Below are 20243 nucleotides of genomic sequence, written 5' to 3' on the forward strand. Positions count from 1 at the left end.
TAGAGACCTTCCCAATGGATACTTTCTTATGTTTGGTTACACATCCTAATTTATGGTGTCCATCAACATTCCTGTCTATTGGTGACCTTGTAAGTCTCCCTCCAAAATGAGTGTGGCGAGCCATTGTCTGATCTAATAGGTCAGCTTCCCAATTCTCCAGACGTTTTGCATGTGAAATATTTAGGCACAGTAAAGACCGGTCTAAGGAGTATTGTCGAAGCTTCAGACTAGGGGACTTAGTGTTATTGTACTTCCCTTTTATGGACCTTCCTACCTTTAATTCAAGGACCTCAGAGATGTTTAGGGGGAATGGCAATAGTCCTATGTTATGCTGTCCCTGAGGCACATCAGAGCACACCCAGCACTCAGTTTGGTTTAGAACCTTACCCACTAGGGAGTGATAATCCTCCAGAGGATGCCCGCCCACGTCCAGATTACCAGTGAACTGGCATCGCTGGATGCATTTCTCTTCAACTAGGGAGTCACAGAACTTACAGATACAATATTCATCAGACAATAGCTGCTGACACTGTCTCCGAGTTCCAGAGTTACAGACCTTTTCATAACCCCTGGACCGAGCTTGGTAACGGGCTGCTCTGTGTATTCTAACTTTTCCTCAAAATCCATCTCATCGGTATCACTACCAGAACCTGCCTCTGTCCTCCATTCTCCTTCACAAAAATAGGGTGTCCTATAAAAAGTAAAAACAAGAAAAATCCTGAAACAGAAGAAAAACAGAAATCGCCACTCCATTGCTGAGAAGATAGTCTGGACAACGTCCTTGGCTCATGTGTCTTGACTGCAGGCTTTAGGTCCCCTGGAATAGGTTTACGAGTGACAGATCTGTGTCATCAGTCTCAGCTTTATCTCGCACTTTCTCCAGGTTACTCACTTTCCTGCAGTGGGTGGAATGGACCCAAGTGTCTCTCTCTCTCTCTGCAACCTTCAGTGATGTGGTACTGGTCAGCAGCACTTGGTATGGGCCTTCCCAACGGTCTGTTAAACAACCTGAGCGTAACAAATTGCGGATCATAATATATTCCCCAGGTTCAACATCATGACAGTTCATTTCTGGCATACCAGGTGACAGCATTTTTAGTTTTTGTTGTTGTTGTTTTAGCTGTCTGCTCATTTTTAGAAGATATTGCACAGTCACTTCATTATTACACTTCAAGTCATCTTGCGGACTCACGAACAAATGAGGTTATCGGCCGAACAGTATCTCAAAGGGGGACAGATTAAGAGGAGGTCTGGGAGTGGTTCGGATGCTATGAGGACTAGTGGAAAAGCTTCAGGCCACGCCAACCCAGTTTCAGCCACTATCTTACCAAGTTTGTTCTTAATAGTACCATTTACTCTTTCCACCTTACCACTGGCTTGCGGTCGGTAAGGGATGTGAAGTCTGCTACTGATTCCCATGAGCTTACATATGTTTTGGAAGAGATCACCAGTAAAGTGGGTTCCTCTATCACTTTCTATGATTCTAGGGATACCGTACCTACACACAAATTCCTGAACAATTTTCTTTGCAGTGAACACAGCAGTATTAGTGGCTGCTGGATATGCTTCTACCCAACCAGAAAACACATCAATACATATTAACACATACTTTAGATTCCTGCAAGGTGGTAATTGGATATAGTCAATTTGTATTACCTGAAAAGGTCCGTCTGTAGGAGGGATGTGGGATGGCTCAGTTGGAATAGTTTTCCTGACATTTTTCCTCAGACAAGTATGACATGAGATTGCCTTCTTACCAGCCTGAGAGGAAAATCCAGGTGCACACCAGTATGCTCTCACCAGTTTGCACATACCTTCTTTACCCAGGGGAGTCAGACTGTGTGCTGCTTCAGCCAGGCTTGGATAGTATGGTCTGGGAGCTACAGGCTTACCTTGCCCATCTCTCCAGAGTCCTGAGGACTCTTGACCACATCCCTTCACCTTCCAGACTGCCTTTTCCTGCAGGGAACACAAATCTTGCATTTCAATTAATTTCTGCATGTCTAATGTCTGATAAACCATCATAGTCTCGGTTGATATAGTCATAGGTTGCCCTGCTGCCCATTTAGCAGCTTCGTCCGCCCTATTGTTGCCCAATGACACCGGGTCTAGTTCAGAGGTATGGGCTTTACATTTTATGATGGCTAGTGTCTTGGGTAACTGTATCGCTGTCAAAAGTCCTTTTATGTGTTGTGAGTGTGCCAATGGAGTGCCTGCTGCTGTCGTAAAGTTTCTAAGACGCCAAAGGGCCCCAAAATCGTGCACTACACCGAAGGCGTACCTAGAGTCAGTATATAAATTAGCTGACTTACCCTCTGCCAACTCACACGCTCTCCTTAACGCTACTAGTTTGGCCACTTGAGCTGAGTGAGGTGGGCCAAGGGGTCCAACTTCTACAACATCCTGATTGTCTACAACAGCATAACCAGTACATAGTTCTCCCGTCTCCATCTGTCTATGACAACTCCCGTCTGTATAAAACGTAAAATCTACATTTTCTAAGATGGTGTCACGTATGTCGGGCCTTGCAGTAAAGGTCTGGTTCAGGTATTCCATACAATCATGCGTATCAGTATTCTTACCAAATTCATCACCAACCAGGGTCTCCTCACTTCCCACCCTTTGTGTCTCTTGCGACACATATGAAAGGTATATAGCTGGATTTAAGATGCTACATTGTTTGATGGTGATGTTTGAGGGTGCTATCAGAGCTAGTTCCCATTTTGTAAATCTAGCTGAAGAGACATGTCTGGTTTGAGCTGAATTCAACAGAGCTGATACTGCATGGGGTGTATAGACAGTTGAAACATGTCCTAATACTACGTCCTCGCTCATACTTACCAGAACAGCAGTTGCTGCTACACTTTTGAGACATGTTGGGAGTGATCTTGCCACAGTGTCTAATTGTGCACTGTAGTATGCTACCGGTCTGTTAGCTTCACCATGTTCCTGAGTGAGGACACCTGCTGCACAACCATCAGCTTCTGTACAGTATAGCTCAAAAGGCTTTTCATAATCAGGTATTCCCAATGAAGATGCTCTAGTCAGACTATCATTAACATTAAAGAACGCTTGCTCTGATTCCTCTGTGTGTACGACACTTTCTGGTTTTGAGGAAGATACTAGCTCCTGCAATGGTAATGCCAGAATAGAAAAACCCGGGATCCAGGATCTACAGTATCCACACATCCACAAGAAGGTACGAATTTGCTACTGGCTCTGCGGCAGAGTCATGTGTTGTATGGCCTCAATTCTGTCGGTCATCAAGTGTCTTCGCCCCTGGGTGAGACAGTGTCCTAAGTAATTGACCTTAGTCTGACATGGCTGGTAACTTATCCTTTGCCACCCTGTGTCCTGTTTGCAAGAGATAAAGTAACAGCTATTTAGTATCATGTAAACATGAAAAAAAAGAATCAGAGCACAACAACAATTCGTCCACATATTGAATCAGAACAGACCCACTGCTTGGTTGAAAGGATTGTAAACAGTCATGTAAGTCTTGGGAGAAAATACTGGGGCTGTCAATGAATCCGTGGGGTAGTGTAGTCCATGTATATTGCCCCATTCCCCCCCCCCTCTATAGGAGAATGCAAAAAGGTATTGGCAGTCAGGGTGAAGTGAGACTGAGAAGAAGGCAGAACACAAGTCAATGACAGTAAAATGACTAGCAGACGGTGGAATCTGCATGAGGATGACAGCTGGATTGGGCACTACGGGGAATTGGCTCTCAACAACTTTATTAATTCCCCTTAAGTCCTGGACTAATCTATAGCCCCTCCCCCCACTCTTCTTCACAGGGGAAATGGGACTATTTGCTGTGCTGGATGTACGAATTAAAATCCCTTGTTGCAACAGCCTCTCAATGACACGATATACCCCTAATTCCACCTCTGGTTTTAATGGATACTGTGGGATTTTTGTAGCTATCCTACTACTTTTTAGATTTACCATCACAGGAGCTACATTTGCCATCAATCCAGTGTCCTGTTCATCTTTGGTCCATAGGGAACCCGGTATCTCCCTGTCTCCCTGTCTTCCGCGCCCTCCTTCTTGGGCCCCGTCGTTTGCGGATCCTCCCTCCCCCTTCCCCGCCCTCTCTAGCTGTGCATTGAGCTTACTGAGTTGCTGTGTTTACTGTACTGTGCTGTCTCCCATTGTATTGTAATTTTGTTTGTCTCTGTACGGCGCTGCGGATGCCTTGTGGCGCCTTATAAATAAATATTAATAATAATAATAATATCTCCAGCAACATCCCCTTTACCTGAGATGGACTTTGTTCTATAACAGTAGAGTGAAACATTAACCTTTGTGGGGTGTCTAATATATCCTGTACCTCATGCACAACCTTCTCTGGTATATCTAGGAATACACCATCAGCGGTACAGTATATGACACATCCCATTTTACATAACAAGTCCCTTCCCAGCAAGTTAGTAGGAGCTGCTGCAGCCAAGAGAAACGAATGCTTGGTATGCAGAGGCCCGATAGTAACTTCTGTGGGTGTAGTTAAAGGGTAATGCAACACTCTCCCCGTTACCCCCATAGCTGGAATAGTTTTACTGGTCACCTGTAGATTGAAAGGAGAGGTTATCACAGATCTGGCCGCCCTTGTAACTACAAGAAAAGTTTGTTTCCTACCAGCTATGTCAACTATCATTGTTGGTTCTTCCCTCAGACTCTCTGTTAACCTCACTGGTTGTAGACTACAGGTATAACCTGACCCCTAGCGTTGACTATCGCTTTCCCGCGTAGCATTTGCTGCTATAACATGAGTGGGCATGTGTAAGTCTTATAGTCTATGTCGGCGGTTCCGAAAGTGTGCGCCGCGGCTCCCAGGGGTGCCGCGGCGCTGTCACTGGGGTGCCGCCGGCCAGCCCTAGAAAAAAGAAAGCAAACAGAAACTTACCAATCCGCGCGGCGCCGGGACCCTGCAGCCTCCTCACTCCCGCAGCAGCTGTCACTGAATATCGACGTCAGTGACAGCTGCGCGAGAGAGGAGGCTGCAGGTTCCTAGCGCCGCGCGGATTGGTAAGTTTCTGTTTGCTTTCTTTTTTCTAGGGCTGGCAACTGGCGCGGGGCAGAGGAGGAAGGCAGATGGCAGAGGAGGGGGACAGATGGCAGAGGAGGAGGGCAGATGGCAGAGGAGTGGGACAGATGGCAGAGGAGGGGGACAGATGGCAGAGGAGGGGGACAGATGGCAGAGGAGGGGGACAGAGAGCAGAGGAGGAGGGCAGATGGCAGAGGAGGGGGACAGATGGCAGAGGAGGAGGGCAGATGGCAGAGGAGGGGGACAGAGAGCAGAGGAGGAGGGCAGATGGCAGAGGAGGGGGACAGATGGCAGAGGAGGAGGGCAGATGGCAGAGGAGGGGGACAGATGGCAGAAGAGTTGGACAGAGAGCAGAGGAGGAGGGCAGATGGCAGAGGAGGAGGGCAGATGGCAGAGGAGGGGGACAGATGGCAGAGGAGGGGGACAGAGAGCAGAGGAGGAGGGAAGATGGCAGAGGAGGGGGACAGATGGCAGAGGAGGAGGGCAGATGGCAGAGGAGGGGGACAGATGGCAGAGGAGGGGGACAGATGGCAGAGGAGGGGGACAGAGAGCAGAGGAGGAGGGAAGATGGCAGAGGAGGGGGGCAGATGGCAGAGGAGGGGGACAGATGGCAGAGGAGTGGGACAGATGGCAGAGGAGGGGGACAGATGGCAGAGGAGGGGGACAGAGAGCAGAGGAGGAGGGAAGATGGCAGAGGAGGGGGACAGATGGCAGAGGAGGAGGGCAGATGGCAGAGGAGGGGGACAGATGGCAGAGGAGAGGGACAGATGGCAGAGGAGTGGGACAGATGGCAGAGGAGGGGGACAGATGGCAGAGGAGGGGGACAGAGAGCAGAGGAGGAGGGCAGATGGCAGAGGAGGGGGACAGATGGCAGAGGAGGAGGGCAGATGGCAGAGGAGGGGGACAGAGAGCAGAGGAGGAGGGCAGATGGCAGAGGAGGGGGACAGATGGCAGAGGAGGAGGGCAGATGGCAGAGGAGGGGGACAGATGGCAGAGGAGGGGGACAGATGGCAGAGGAGGGGGACAGATGGCAGAGGAGGGGGACAGAGAGCAGAGGAGGAGGGCAGATGGCAGAGGAGGGGGACAGATGGCAGAGGAGGAGGGCAGATGGCAGAGGAGGGGGACAGAGAGCAGAGGAGGAGGGCAGATGGCAGAGGAGGGGGACAGATGGCAGAGGAGGAGGGCAGATGGCAGAGGAGGGGGACAGATGGCAGAAGAGTTGGACAGAGAGCAGAGGAGGAGGGCAGATGGCAGAGGAGGAGGGCAGATGGCAGAGGAGGGGGACAGATGGCAGAGGAGGGGGACAGAGAGCAGAGGAGGAGGGAAGATGGCAGAGGAGGGGGACAGATGGCAGAGGAGGAGGGCAGATGGCAGAGGAGGGGGACAGATGGCAGAGGAGGGGGACAGAGAGCAGAGGAGGAGGGCAGATGGCAGAGGAGGGGGACAGATGGCAGAGGAGGAGGGCAGATGGCAGAGGAGGGGGACAGAGGGCAGAGGAGGAGGGCAGATGGCAGAGGAGGGGGACAGATGGCAGAGGAGGGGGACAGATGGCAGAGGAGGAGGGAAATGGCAGAGGAGGGGGACAGAGAGCAGAGGAGGAGGGCAGATGGCAGAGGAGGAGGGCAGATGGCAGAGGAGGGGACAGATGGCAGAGGAGGGGGACAGATGGCAGAGGAGGGGGACAGAGAGCAAAGGAGGAGGGCAGATGGCAGAGGAGGGGGACAGATGGCAAAGGAGGAGGGCAGATGGCAGAGGAGGGGGACAGAGAGCAGAGGAGGAGGGCAGATGGCAGAGGAGGGGGACAGATGGCAGAGGAGGAGGGCAAATGGCAGAGGAGGGGGACAGATAGCAGAGGAGGAGGGCAGATGGCAGACGAGGGGGACAGATGGCAGAGGAGGAGGGCAGATGGCAGAGGAGGGGGACAGATGGAAGAGGAGGGGGACAGATAGCAGAGGAGGGGGACAGAGAGCAGAGGAGGGGGACAGAGAGCAGAGGAGGAGGGCAGATGGCAGAGGAGGGGGACAGATGGCAGAGAAGGGGGACAGAGAGCAGAGGAGGAGGGCAGATGGCAGAGGAGGGGGACAGATGGCAGAGGGGGCAACGTGAGAGAGGGCAGTGTGCCTGGATGCAGAGGGGGCAGTGTGCCTGATGCAGAGGGGGCAGTGTGCCTGGATGCAGAGGGGGCAGTGTGCCTGGATGCAGAGGGGGCAGAGTGTCTGGATGCAGAGGGGCATTTTTGCATTCAACTAAATAAGTATATCTGTCGTGACCTAAATACTTATTACAATTTTTTGACTCAACTACTTCTAAAACAGGACTGCTCAGTAATTATTTTGGAGGGGTGCCTTGAAAAAATTTGGAGACTCTAAGGGTGCCACGAACTGCAAAAGTTTGGGAACCACTGGTCTATGTGAATTCCTCCTTGGAGGATATCTATGTGACCCTCCTCTTTTCTTTCTACAATCCTTCCTCATATGTCCTTCTTCCTTGCAATTATAACATCTCAACATTCTAGGTTTCCTGTTATGTGGGTTGTATGCTGGTGGACGTGTATGCACTCCCTCTAAAGCTTGTATACTTACCGTCATCAACCTATCACTCTTCTCTTTCTTCTAAAAATATTTTTGTCATGCTCCACAGCAGACTCCCTAAGGGAGTCTACAGTGATGCCTCTCCAATTAGGTAATGAGGTTAGTACCCTTGCTTTTAGATTTTCTTTTAGACCATCCATAAGTACCGTTACAGCCACTTCCCTATGATACGGATTCTCCCTTATATCTGCCATACCAGTAAACTGTATCATTGATTCAAGAGCTCTAGCAAAGTAGTCCGCTGCAGTTTTACTATCTTTTTGTTTCATGGTGAAAATCTTACTCCAATCTACTATTACTGGAAAATAGATGGCTAATTGTGAGATCATTTTCTCAATATTCTCTTGATTACCTTCAAGATGTTGTCTTCCTCCAACAAACAATCTTTAATAAATTTTTGTATGTTAGTATTGGGAGGAAGACATGCCCTCAACACTACTCGCCAATCCTTATTGGTTGGTTCGTGTGTATTTTCTAAGTCTTTAACAAACTTCTGACACTTAGCCAACTCTTTTCTAGGATCTGGAAATTTAGTCATAATGGAACATAGTTCTTTTCTAGTCCAGGGACAATGCATTGTAACATTTCTTACAGGAACTATACCATCCTTCTCAGCCTTCCCATTGGGAACTGCTATTCTGCGGACAGGATAAGTACCCACTGGTTCACTACCTTCAGGATTAATCACAGGAATTGCTGCCTTGGTACCTTGGATGTTTTCCCTCCTAGTGGTCACTCCACTACTCTCACCTATCTCAGCCACTGCCCCCGCTGCTCCCTTTCCATACTTACACTGAACCTCTAGCATGTTAACAGCATGGACAATGGCTGAAATTACAGTGGGTTCATCTTTTTCTTCAGAAACACTTGCTTTAAACTGACTTAAAAGAGGATATAACTTAGCAATTTCCTTTTTTTCATTCTTAATAACGGCTGTACATACGCCCCCTACCGCATAGGGCGCATAGTTCTCCACGCTTCTCAGCGGCTACTTCCGCTGTGTGCGCGCTTTTCACCACGTCTACTTCCGCTGTGCACTCGCTGCTCTGTCACGTGTTGCCTTTCATTTGCCACAATTTCAAACAAACAATCATTATGTTTATTCCTCACTTTTGTTGACTTAATCAACCACACTTTATCTTTAAAATTATTTAGTACCTCTGAATTAAAACTCCCTATTGTTGGGAAAAGCCTAACACAATTTTTGGTCATCTTGACCCACGTGTCGCAATACGCCGTTGCGTATGCACCATATTTCTTACACATAAGAAACCTTGCTGAACCAATAGGCCCTTCCTTAGGCAGTACCTCGGCCATCTCTAGCGTCTGCTTAGCACCTATGTTGAACAATATAAGACCCCAGGAATATCACAGTATCCAGCCACTACTTTCAACACTCTGCCACCCGCAATCTACCACTAGAGATATTTACTGGCTGGTGGACGTATTTGCTACAAGCCGCGTCCACTTGCTTCCTCTCGTACTAAACGAGGACCCCTAACACAGAAATACCAATGCGGACTAAAGGGCTATCAGCTCCTCGATACCCTTGACTCTCCAGCAAATCTGTTGAGTTTATTACAACTGGCAGCATCCGGTAAAAGTCAATTACCGGCCTTACCAACATAATTCCTCCCACGCTGCTCTCCCAAGTCACAATCACGGCCTTCCTTACCGTGCGGTCCAATCGCAATGCTTAAAGATACTAGTTATCAGTAAATGTTGCTATTACTATTGGGCGCTGGTTGCGAAAACTTCCTTTTTTTCCGCCACCAGTATATCTGCCTTGTATACCATACACCAGTTGGGCACCTGCCTCGTCAGACAGCAACTGACACTCTATTCAACAATAGATCAAACCTTAGTGTATTTAAGTCACCAAATCACACGACATACACCTTTTCTGCGCAGAAAATCAAATTCTCAACAATAGTAATAATGTTTCAGAGGTTTTACCAAGTGATTGTACTATGCATGTATAACAAACTATCAAAACGATTTTTTATAAAAGGCAAATCTACCAGAAGTACACATACGCTAGTCAGGAAGTACACATACGCTAAGCAATGCAATACATTTAAACGCAATATGACAATAAAAAGAAACAGTTTTCTCTTTTGTCCCTAAGTTCAAGTTAGAGCTCCTTAGATTATGCAAAAACGGACATTCAGTTTCAAAACACAGAATGATAAACAGGTTTTGAACACATTGCGTTCTTACCCGTATATGACGCGTCTCCACCCTTTGTTGGGGAACCGAAATCCGTTGGTCTTGCCTATCGTGCGGTAGCGTAACTTCCGCCGAGAGCCCCCAAACTGTTATGCACGTTTTGACGCTATCCAATAACGATTGTCGAATCTCGATTTGTGTTTCCAACGCACAAATATTTATTATCCAAAAGTAGCAGAATAATTCAAGCGAAATAATAATAACAAGTACAGCAGTTACTTATCGCAGGCGCCCTGGATCCAGTGAACAGTCATTCAGGTCTGAAGTCTGTGGTCAAAGAAGACTGGTCACTAGATCAAGAGCTCCTGCTTGTATGCAGTCAGAATTACAGTAAAACAATGCAGTTGATGTGGCTTGCTTCTATTGGTCAAGGTTTCAGGAAGGTACAGGATGTTGCAGATGATAGGCCAGTTCAAACCAAAATATACAAAGGTGGGGGTCATCTCTACAGGGGATGTGCTCCGACTTTCCCGCCAAGAATCCAGTTTCAACTAGTCTATTAGCATTTTATTGTCAGTATCACTTTAAACATTTATTCCCTAACATCGCTAACTAGAGTATGCAATGTGCGATCTCTTCGGCGAAAGAACCGGACAACTGCTGATGAATAGGGGAGTAAAATGATAGCAGACATGACACATTTCCTATACCCTGAACTTATGTTTTACAAACATGCATATAACTTATAATATTAAATATAAATACTACTATATTTTAACATAAATAACTATGTGTTGCAACTACAATTAATGTGTACTAATTACAAATGTGTGTGTTTGTGCGAATGTGTGTAAAAGTGTAAAAACTGTTATTGCCACGTGTTGTGGCTGGATACGCCCTTCCACGCCGTAGCGTGCTCTACGCATATTTTCAGACAAAGACAACCAAGTTTGCTCGATATTAATTGAAATGACTTTATCCAATTTGCTGACTTCGACACCTTGCACAACAAGACTTTACACTAGTCAAGCATTCTCTGAAAACCCACCTCTTCAGGCTAGCTTTTCAAATTCCTCAACCAACCTCTTAACCACCCTAAGGAACCATATTTCCACCCTCTATACTGTTCACACAAGACTTACATATGTTCTTTTTATACTCTGACCGCTGACTCCCTAACCAACATTGCTGCATGTCTGAATCAAATAGCCCATTAAGCACTTTCTACCATTGCAATCTGGCTGGACCAATATGCAGTATAGCACTTAGCCTCATGTATCAAAGTCCTATTGTCCTATAAATTTTAAGCTTGCGAGCAGGGCCCTCTTTCCTCTCTGTCTGTATTACCCAGTATTGTTTTTTTACTGTATTGTTCCCAATTGTAGAGCACAAAATATGTTGTCGCTATATAAATAAATGTTAATAATAGAAGTAATAATAATAATAATAATAATGGATTTGATTGTAATCACTTACTATAATGATGGATTCACTGTTTCCTTTTAGTTTGTTTAATCAACGCAGAGGCTTGACATTAATTTGATCAATGCCTAGGGTGTTGAGATTGGGCACAGAACAGTCTTATGGTGCTCAGGCCCATGTAAGAGCAGCTTTATAGTTTGTGACTATTTATTTGGTTATAGTTGGACGTAAAGAGGATTAACCAAAAGAAACAAATCACTCTATTTATAAACAGCTACCAAATAGAAAGTTGAAATGATTAGTTGTTTGTTTTACTTGATGCTTTCATCTACAGATAGAAAATAAAGGCATAGTAGCATAAGTAGAATTTGTGAGCAGCACACTAAATGGAGGTTCCAACAGAAAGTGCTGGTAACTCTTCAGCATGTGTAAAGGAAGGCACCAGAGCTTGCCAAGGAAAATAAGAGCATGGAATGATCTCAGCCTTTCAGAACAAACTGTGCTCTGTGTGACCTAGTGAGAAGCTGTTTTTCCTATTTCATTCATAGGAGTGTGATATTAAAAACTTAAAAAATGATCTGAAGAATTCCGTGTGCTGGCATAAAAACCTGTTATACATTGGAAAGGGATTTTTGCCATGCTGCCTCTATGAGTGGTGACATGTTTAAAAACAAAGAACAAATTCTGAAATCGACATTACAAAATACTGTATTTGCTATTTTTCTGGTAGTCACTAATATTTGTAACACTAGATGCAAAAAACAAAAAGAAAGTTACTATGAAAGTTAAAGTGTCCAGTTTAAAATTCAAGCTTTATGTTAATTTGATTATGGAACATTTCATTTTTGTACAGGCCACGGTGTCATATTTGTAAAGGTGTAAATACTTAAGTGCTGTATTGGTTTGTTTTGAGATGAAAAAGATCAGAGATCAGCAACATTTGGTGCTGCTTGAAAATGTTTCTGAGGGGTCATATAATTTCTACTTAAATCTACTTGATCTCTAGTGAGGATATAGTATAGAGCATTAATATATTTACATGTAGTTAACGATCTGCATTTCTTCTATTAAACAAATTCACTTCGCACAATGTTTGTTTATGAATAAAATTAATTAATTGCAAACGTATATTAAATAGAATTTTTTCTTTGAGGCTGCATGCATACTGTCATTTGTAATCAGAGGCGGGCTGGCGAATCTCAACCCGGGGGGCGCACAGGCGGCCGCATCACATGACAGGGGATGCAGCCGCGTCCAATGACAATGAAATGTTCCATAATCAAATTAACATAAAGCTTGAATTTTAAACTGGACACTTTAACTTTCATAGTAACTTTCTTTTTGTTTTTTGCATCTAGTGTTACAAATATTAGTGACTACCAGAAAAATTGTGTTTTGCGATGTGGTCGCAGGGGAATATAAAAAAAACCCTGTGAATTCAAGGGGGGGGGGGAGGGGGCTGCGGCCCGAACAGGGGTCAGACGGAGTGGCCCGGGGGACCGATGCATCCCTGCCCCCCCGCCCCAGCCCGCCCCGGTTTGTAATGTATTGTTTATTGCAATTTGAAACGTTTATAGGGGCTTACATAGCATTACATCTGTTTTGGGATTTTTTTACATGACATACACATTTCCAAAAACATAAAACATACTGAATAAAATCTTAAAACAGTCACATGAAGAGATTCAAGAATGGATTAGAATAATATGGTAATCAATTTCCATTGTGATTTAAAATCAATTGATCAGAAATAAAGTAATATACCATATAAGTGGATATGTTTACTATTTTGATAAACCAAAATTTAAGAGAGATTGAGAGGTATTGGTGGCAAAATCTGTCATTTAAAATGCCAGAGAATCACATATAAGATGATCAAAAATCTGAATTGGCTTATACGTTTTACAGAGTGTTGGCTATAAGTGGTAATGACTTACATTTCCCAGTCTTTCAACATGTCGGTTTGCCATGACAAGGCACCAAGTAAAATGTATGTCTGACTTCTAAGGTTTGGATGCTTCTCAAATAATAAAATGTTAAGAAATTAATCTTTAATTTATACCAATTAACAGTAGTCAGGAAAGAAGTTACATGGCGAGAGAGATAGGTCAGGTATGGAATGGAAATCTGTGTTAGAGGACAAGCTAGAATAAGGAATGATAATCAATTAGAATACTAACAGAATTTCATCAGGAAGGAGAAAAGAACTAAGTACAGCAAGCAACTATAAGAGGTTCCTAAATTAGGGTCTAGTTATTAGACACATGGAGAGACGAATACATTTTGGCAACTGTGGCAAACTGGAGCTTATGATGTAGTAAACAAAATTGTAAATCAGAAACAGGGATTAAGCCGCACCAAATTACTGTAGATCAATAGTAGAAATGACAGGAAAAAGATAATAGATATAGACATACATATATGGACAAAAGTATTCAAACACTTGACAATTACACCAACAGGGACTATAATGACATTGTATTCAATAACATATACTTTAATATGGAGTTGGTTCCACTTTTGCAGCGATAACACCTACCACTCTTCTTGGAAGGCTTTCCACAAGATGTTGGAGTGTTTCTGTGGGAATTTGTGCCCATTCATTCTGTAGAGCATTTATGAGGTCAGGCACTGATGTTGGACAAGAAGAGCTAGCTTGCAATCTCCATTCCAGTTAACCTCAAAAGTGTTCGATGGGGTTGAGGTCAGGGCTCTGTGCGGGCCAGTCAAGTTCTTCTACACCAAACTCATCAAAGCATGTCTTTGTAGTCCTTGCTTTGTGCACTGGGGCACAGTCATGTTGGAATAGAAAAGGGCCTTCCCTAAACTGTTGCCACAAAGCTGGAAGCATAGCATTGTCCAAAATGACTTTGTATGCTGAAGCATTTAGATTGCCCTTCACTGGAGATAAGGGGCCTAGCCCAAACCCAGAAAAACAGCCTCATGCCATTATCCATCCTCCATCAAATTTCACAGTTGGCATAATGTAGTCAGGCAGGTAACGTTCTCCTGGCACCTGCCAAACCCAGACTCGCCCATCTGACTGCCAAACAGAGAAGCGTGATTCGTCACTCCACAGAACACGTTTCCACTGCTCCACAGTGCAGTGTCTGTGTGCTTCACACCACTCCATCCGACGCTTGGCATTGGTCTTGGTGATGTGAGCCTTGCATGCAGATGCTTGGCCATGGAAACCCATTCCCTTAAGATACATCGCACAGTTTTATGCTTACATCAATGCCAGTGAAAGTTCAGAACTCTTCAGGTTTGGAATCAACTGGGTGATGGCGCCTTAGCAGTCGTTGACCCCACGAACCGTCTTATTGCAAAGGTGGCATCCTATTACAGTGTCATGCTTGAAGTCATTGACTCTTCAGAACGACCCATTTTGTGTCACAAATGTTTGTAAATGGAGACTGCATGCCTAGGTGATTTTATACACCTCTGGCAACAGGTCTTATTGAAACACATCAGTTCAATACTTAACAGGTGTGGCCATATACTTTTGTCCATATAGTGATTCTATAATAAACTATTTCATTGTATTAAAAAATTATACTATACAAAAAAGTATTGTTCACAATTGGTTATGCGCTATTTAATACACACAAAGTAATTAAGTTACATAAGTATCAAATTAGATATTCAATATTTTAACTTCAGGAAATGTTTTAACATTTATGGTGAAGTATTACACAAATCCCACAGCTAGAATCGAGTGTAGAGAACACAAAATGAAGAGATAGCTGACAGTGACAATAGTTTTAGAAAATATGGAGAAATAATATATCTTACTAATAATAAAGATTATTTTCCCCCTAATAGTGTAAGATCTGAAAATCATAATAAAATAATACAGACCTAGGACTGAATTATAATATACCATTGTCTGATATGTTATATATGGAATGATATTTATGTGAAAATATTATATACACAGAATGAATTGTGAGCAATCAACTTTAATGACTACGTCTGTATACAATTAAATAAATGAAATAACATTTATTAAGACAGAAAATGCAATGCAGACAACCTAACCAGATCATTTAAATGATTTCTCTTGCTTTTAGAGTTCATTCATCAACCCTACAGTTTAACAGAATAGAAATAAAAAAAATTATACCGTTAATAAAATAATTGTCCCTTAGTACACAGTGCTAAGACTTTATACTTTTCTTCAGTCTTAAACCTGTATTTAAGCAGGTATTGCTAGCTCTCTGTATTACAATATATGTTCGCATTGCCAACTGTGTCATCATCATTCTTGATTTTTTTAGATCCTACACTAATAAAAATGTTATTATCAGTTTAAATACATAATCTGATAATCATTAAAGGCAAGTGACTTAGAGCATAGTTGGTGACTGGTGGAGCACCAATGCGGACATCCTGTATTGATGATGTGGTTTCTGACATTTAAATTAACGAAAAGGAAAATTTTCTGTATAGAAACATATGATTGCACTTGATGGAGAAGAGTATGGGATTTCTTCAAAATGCAGTAGTTTTTTTTTTTCTTTAAAAATGCACCTGCTTTGTGTATTGTCTGGACCCTTAATATTGAACTGTTTACAGTCCATGCTTCCTTAAACTGCTTTTTCACAATGTTACCTTTATTTTTTATGTTGTTTTGGACCTCACATTCAACCCATACTAAATACTTACCTCACCCCCCTCTCCCAGGTGTTAATTTTCTATTATTCATCACAGTTTGCTAATGACCTTTACTGACTGGGTGATTCAGCTACCCTTATCCAATTCTAAACCTCTACTCTTATCCCTCTAATACCACATATCTCACATATATACACTCTCCCCTTACTCTTCACCTCTTCATCTGTCTTCTGGGTTTCTTCAAGGCACTGTTTTTAACCATCTGCTTTTCTCCCTCTGTATACCTCTGCTCTCAGTGAACTAATATGCATTGTAGGCCTTCACTACTTCTAAACAGATGACACCCAAATCTACCTCTCCTCCCCTGACCAGTTCTCCTTTTTTTTTATCCCGTGTGTCCAAGGGACCCTCTGTAATCTTCTCCTTGATATCTCAACACAACCTAGCTCCAAGCTCAATATGTCCAAAATGTAGAATATTCTCCTTCTCACTCTACCAAAATACTTATCTATTCTCTCATTATCTCCCACCTTGAATACTGCAATCAATCCTAAATGTTGGGACAAGACTTAATCTTCCTCTCTTGCTGATCCACATCTGCCACACCACCATTATTTTCAGAATTCAAGTTACTCAACCTCATCTCAAAGCCCTCACCAACTCCTCCCTTTCATATACCTGACCTCATCACTCTTAGACCTGCTTCTGACCTGCGTCTCGCCTCCTTTCTAATAACCATCTCTCATCCCTGCCTACAAGACTTCTCCTGTGCTGCACCCAACTTATTGAGCTCCCTATCCCTCCTGATCAAACTATACCCCAAACTTCAATGTTTCAAATACTCTGTAAAACACCCTTCTTTGCTATATCCTATTCTACTCCCACCTGATACTATTACCTCTGCCCACTTTACCAGCTATAATCCAACCTTTACTCCAAGTACCACTAACTCTTATTGTCTCAGCATTGCCCCCTCCCTCTAGACTCTAAGCACTCACAAGCAGGGAATTATCTACCCTGTTTCACATCTACAATTCCTTTGTTAATCTTATATACATATATATGAATAAATGTAATTCGTAAAAGTTGTAACAGTCAGGTGCAAAGACAGGTGTTTCTTTATTAAGCTGAGCTTCATAAATTGTTGAAACCAGGCAGGTATCTGTAAGGCTAGGTACTGTGAAAAGTGTGCAAACAGATGGTTTCTCACACAGGTTTGTACTGAACCACTTTGATGTTAATTTACTTGTCAGGATGGATAAACAGTCTTGGCAGTGTCTTCAGCAATCAAATCAAACATATTCACAGAAATAAACATAGTCCCATAGCCCTAAACACTGGCTTTCACAGATAGGTCCCTAACTGGTCACTGGCCACTTGTTGACACCAGTCTCCCACACACAGCTCAAACCCAGCTTTTTAAGTTTCCTGTCAGGCATTGCTCTGGCTGATTCCTTAATTGATTAAACCAGGTGCTCCACCTGGTCTCCTGCTCTGTATGTGTATGTGCAGATTTAACCCTCTCTGCACTTTCAGACTGTGGTTTCCCAGGGAAACCACCACTCTTTCCTCTATTAGAAGGTGGCAAAATCTCCCAATTGCCACATACACCTCCCCTTAGCTTTGTCCAGCTACACGAATCGGACTCAGTGAGGAGCTCAAAACTGCTCTCCTTGTCATACAGTCAGGGCCAAAAGTTTTGAGAATGGCACAAGTATTGGTTTTCACAAAGTTTGCTACTTCAGTGTTTTTAGACCTTTTTATCAGATGTTGCTATGGTATACTGAAGTAAAATTGCAAGCATTTCACAAGTGTCAAAGGCTTTTATTGACAGTTACATTATGTTTATGCAAAGAGTCAATATTTGCAGTGTTGACCCTTCTTTATGAAGACCTCTGCAATTCCCCCATGCTGTCAATCCACTTCTGGTCCACATACTGACTGATGGCCACCCATTCTTGGCTAATCAATGCTTGGAGTTTGTCAGAATTTGGGGGTTTTTGTTTGTCCATCAGCATCTTGAGGATTGACCACAAAATTTTGAGGTTTTGATCCCCGAGCCACTGAGTTATCACTTTTGCCTTATGTCACGGTGCTCCATCATGCTGTAAAAGGCATTGTTCATCACCAAACTGTTTTTGGATGGTTGGGAGAAGTTGCTCTAGGAAGATGTTTTGGTACCATTCTGTATTCATGGCTGTGTTCTTAAGCAAAATTGTGAGTGAGCCCACTGAGAAGCAACCCCACACATGAATTATCTCAGGATGCTTTACTGTTGGCATGACACAGGACTGATGGTAGCACTCACCTTTCCTTCGCCTGACAAGCGTTTTTCCAGATGCCCCAAACAATCTGAAAGGGGATTCATCAGAGAAAATTACATTACCCCAGTCCTCAGCAGTCCAATCCCTGTGCCTTTCTCAGGATATCAGTCTGTCCCTCATGTTTTTCCTGGAGAGAAGTGGCTTCTTTGCTGGCTTTCTTGACACCAGGCCATCCTCCAAAAGACTTCGCCTCATAGTGTGTGCAGATGCTCTCACACCTGCCTGCTGCCATTCTTGTGCAAGCTCTGCACTGGTGGAGCCCCGATCTTGCAGCTGAATCAACTTTAGGAGATGGTCCTGGTGCTTGCTGGACGTTCTTGGTTGCCCTGAAGCCTTCTTCACAACTATTGAACCTCTCTCCTTGAAGTTCTTGATGATCAGATAAATGCTTGATTTAGGTGTAATCTTACTAGCAGCAATACCCTTGCCCGTGAAGCCCTTTTTATGCAAAGCAATGATGGCTGCACATGTTTCCTTGCAGCTAACCATGGTTAACAGAGGAAGAACAATGATTTTAAGCATCACCCTCTATTTAAAGCTTGCAGTCTGTTATTCTAACTCAATCAGCATGACAGAGTGATCTCCAGCCTTTTCCTCATCAACACTCAGGGCTGAATTGCAGTGGAAATAATGTTTTTCAGATAAAGTTCATTATCAAGGCAAAGAGGGACTTTGAAATTAATTGCAATTCATCTGTTCACTCTTCTTGACAATCTGGAATATATGCAAATTGCCATAATAAAAACTGAGGCAGCAGACTTTGTGAAAAATAATATTTGTGTTATTCTCAAAACTTTTGGCCATGACTGTACACCCATTCCTTTGGCCTCATCAACCCTTGTGAAGTAGATACTGCGGGAGGTGCATTTTTATGGAAGTTCTTATTCTCATTTTTAAGTTTAGGTCCTAGTCTATGCCCTCCTCATGCCAGATTTTTAGGAAAGCGAGAACCAGATATATAATTGAATGTTTAAAATAGATGCAATAAATGCTAAGAATACTATAATACACACAATGTTAATTTTGCTGTATGGGCACCTATTAAAATAAAAAAATACTAAATTAATAAATACATAATGCGCTCAAGTGGGGTACGGAATAATGGCTGCCATTAGTCCGACAATACTTACCCCGACGTGGCAACCCCGAACGGCTACTTTACAACCTGGCTCCAGGACGACTGCTGTGACGCTAAGCAAAGTACATTGTCTATGGCTGCATACTTACTTTTCCACCTTAACAGCAAGGAAAAGAGCGTCAGCAGTGACATCATGCAGAGTGGCCAGATTCTTCATTGGTCACGATCCCTGGCAGTCAGCAGTCACAGTAGTCGTCCTGGAGCCAGGCCGTGAAGTAGCCGTTCGGGGTCGCCGCGTCGGGGTACATATTGCTGACAGGGCCGGATTAACCGAATGGAGGCCCCTGGGCTAAGGGGGCCCCTGGGCTGTAGCCCAGTTAGACCTCGGGGTAATCCGGCCCTGATTGCTGACTACCACCAATGCGCTTAACAATCAGACTTGTCTAGAGTGAAATGTGTGCTCAGTCCCAATCTAATGTAACAGATCCCTGATATTCAGCAAATGGTCTTGAGTGCGCAGAGCCCAACACAGCGTCACTGATGCATTTCTCAGCCTGAATGGCTATTTCATCAGTGGGAGAATGAAGGAACTCTTCTGAAGCACCGGTTTATAGATCAGAAAAACTGTCACATGATTCTAATTGTCCAATCCGTAAAAAGTCTCCATTCATAGTAATCAGGTCGTTGGCATAGAAAACAGAATAAACAAATTGAGCGGGGCAGCAGTGATGCGACTTGCATTGTCCAATTAGCAAGCCGCCTTCATTTGGGGAAATTAAGTCTGTTAAATTAAGGATCATGGACAGGCTAGATGAAGGCCGATCATGCGACATATTCATAACAATAATAATGAATGCGGTCTCCATTGTCATAACAAATTTAAACCTACTTAACCTATACAGAGCAAAATGAATGAGCTGTTATCTATATCAATAGTATATAGCAATAATTCTAGCCATTTCTTGGCTATAATCGAAAAGAAACATGCGTCGCTA

Source organism: Mixophyes fleayi, chromosome 1 (assembly GCF_038048845.1).
Source record: "Mixophyes fleayi isolate aMixFle1 chromosome 1, aMixFle1.hap1, whole genome shotgun sequence".
NCBI lineage: Eukaryota > Metazoa > Chordata > Amphibia > Anura > Limnodynastidae > Mixophyes > Mixophyes fleayi.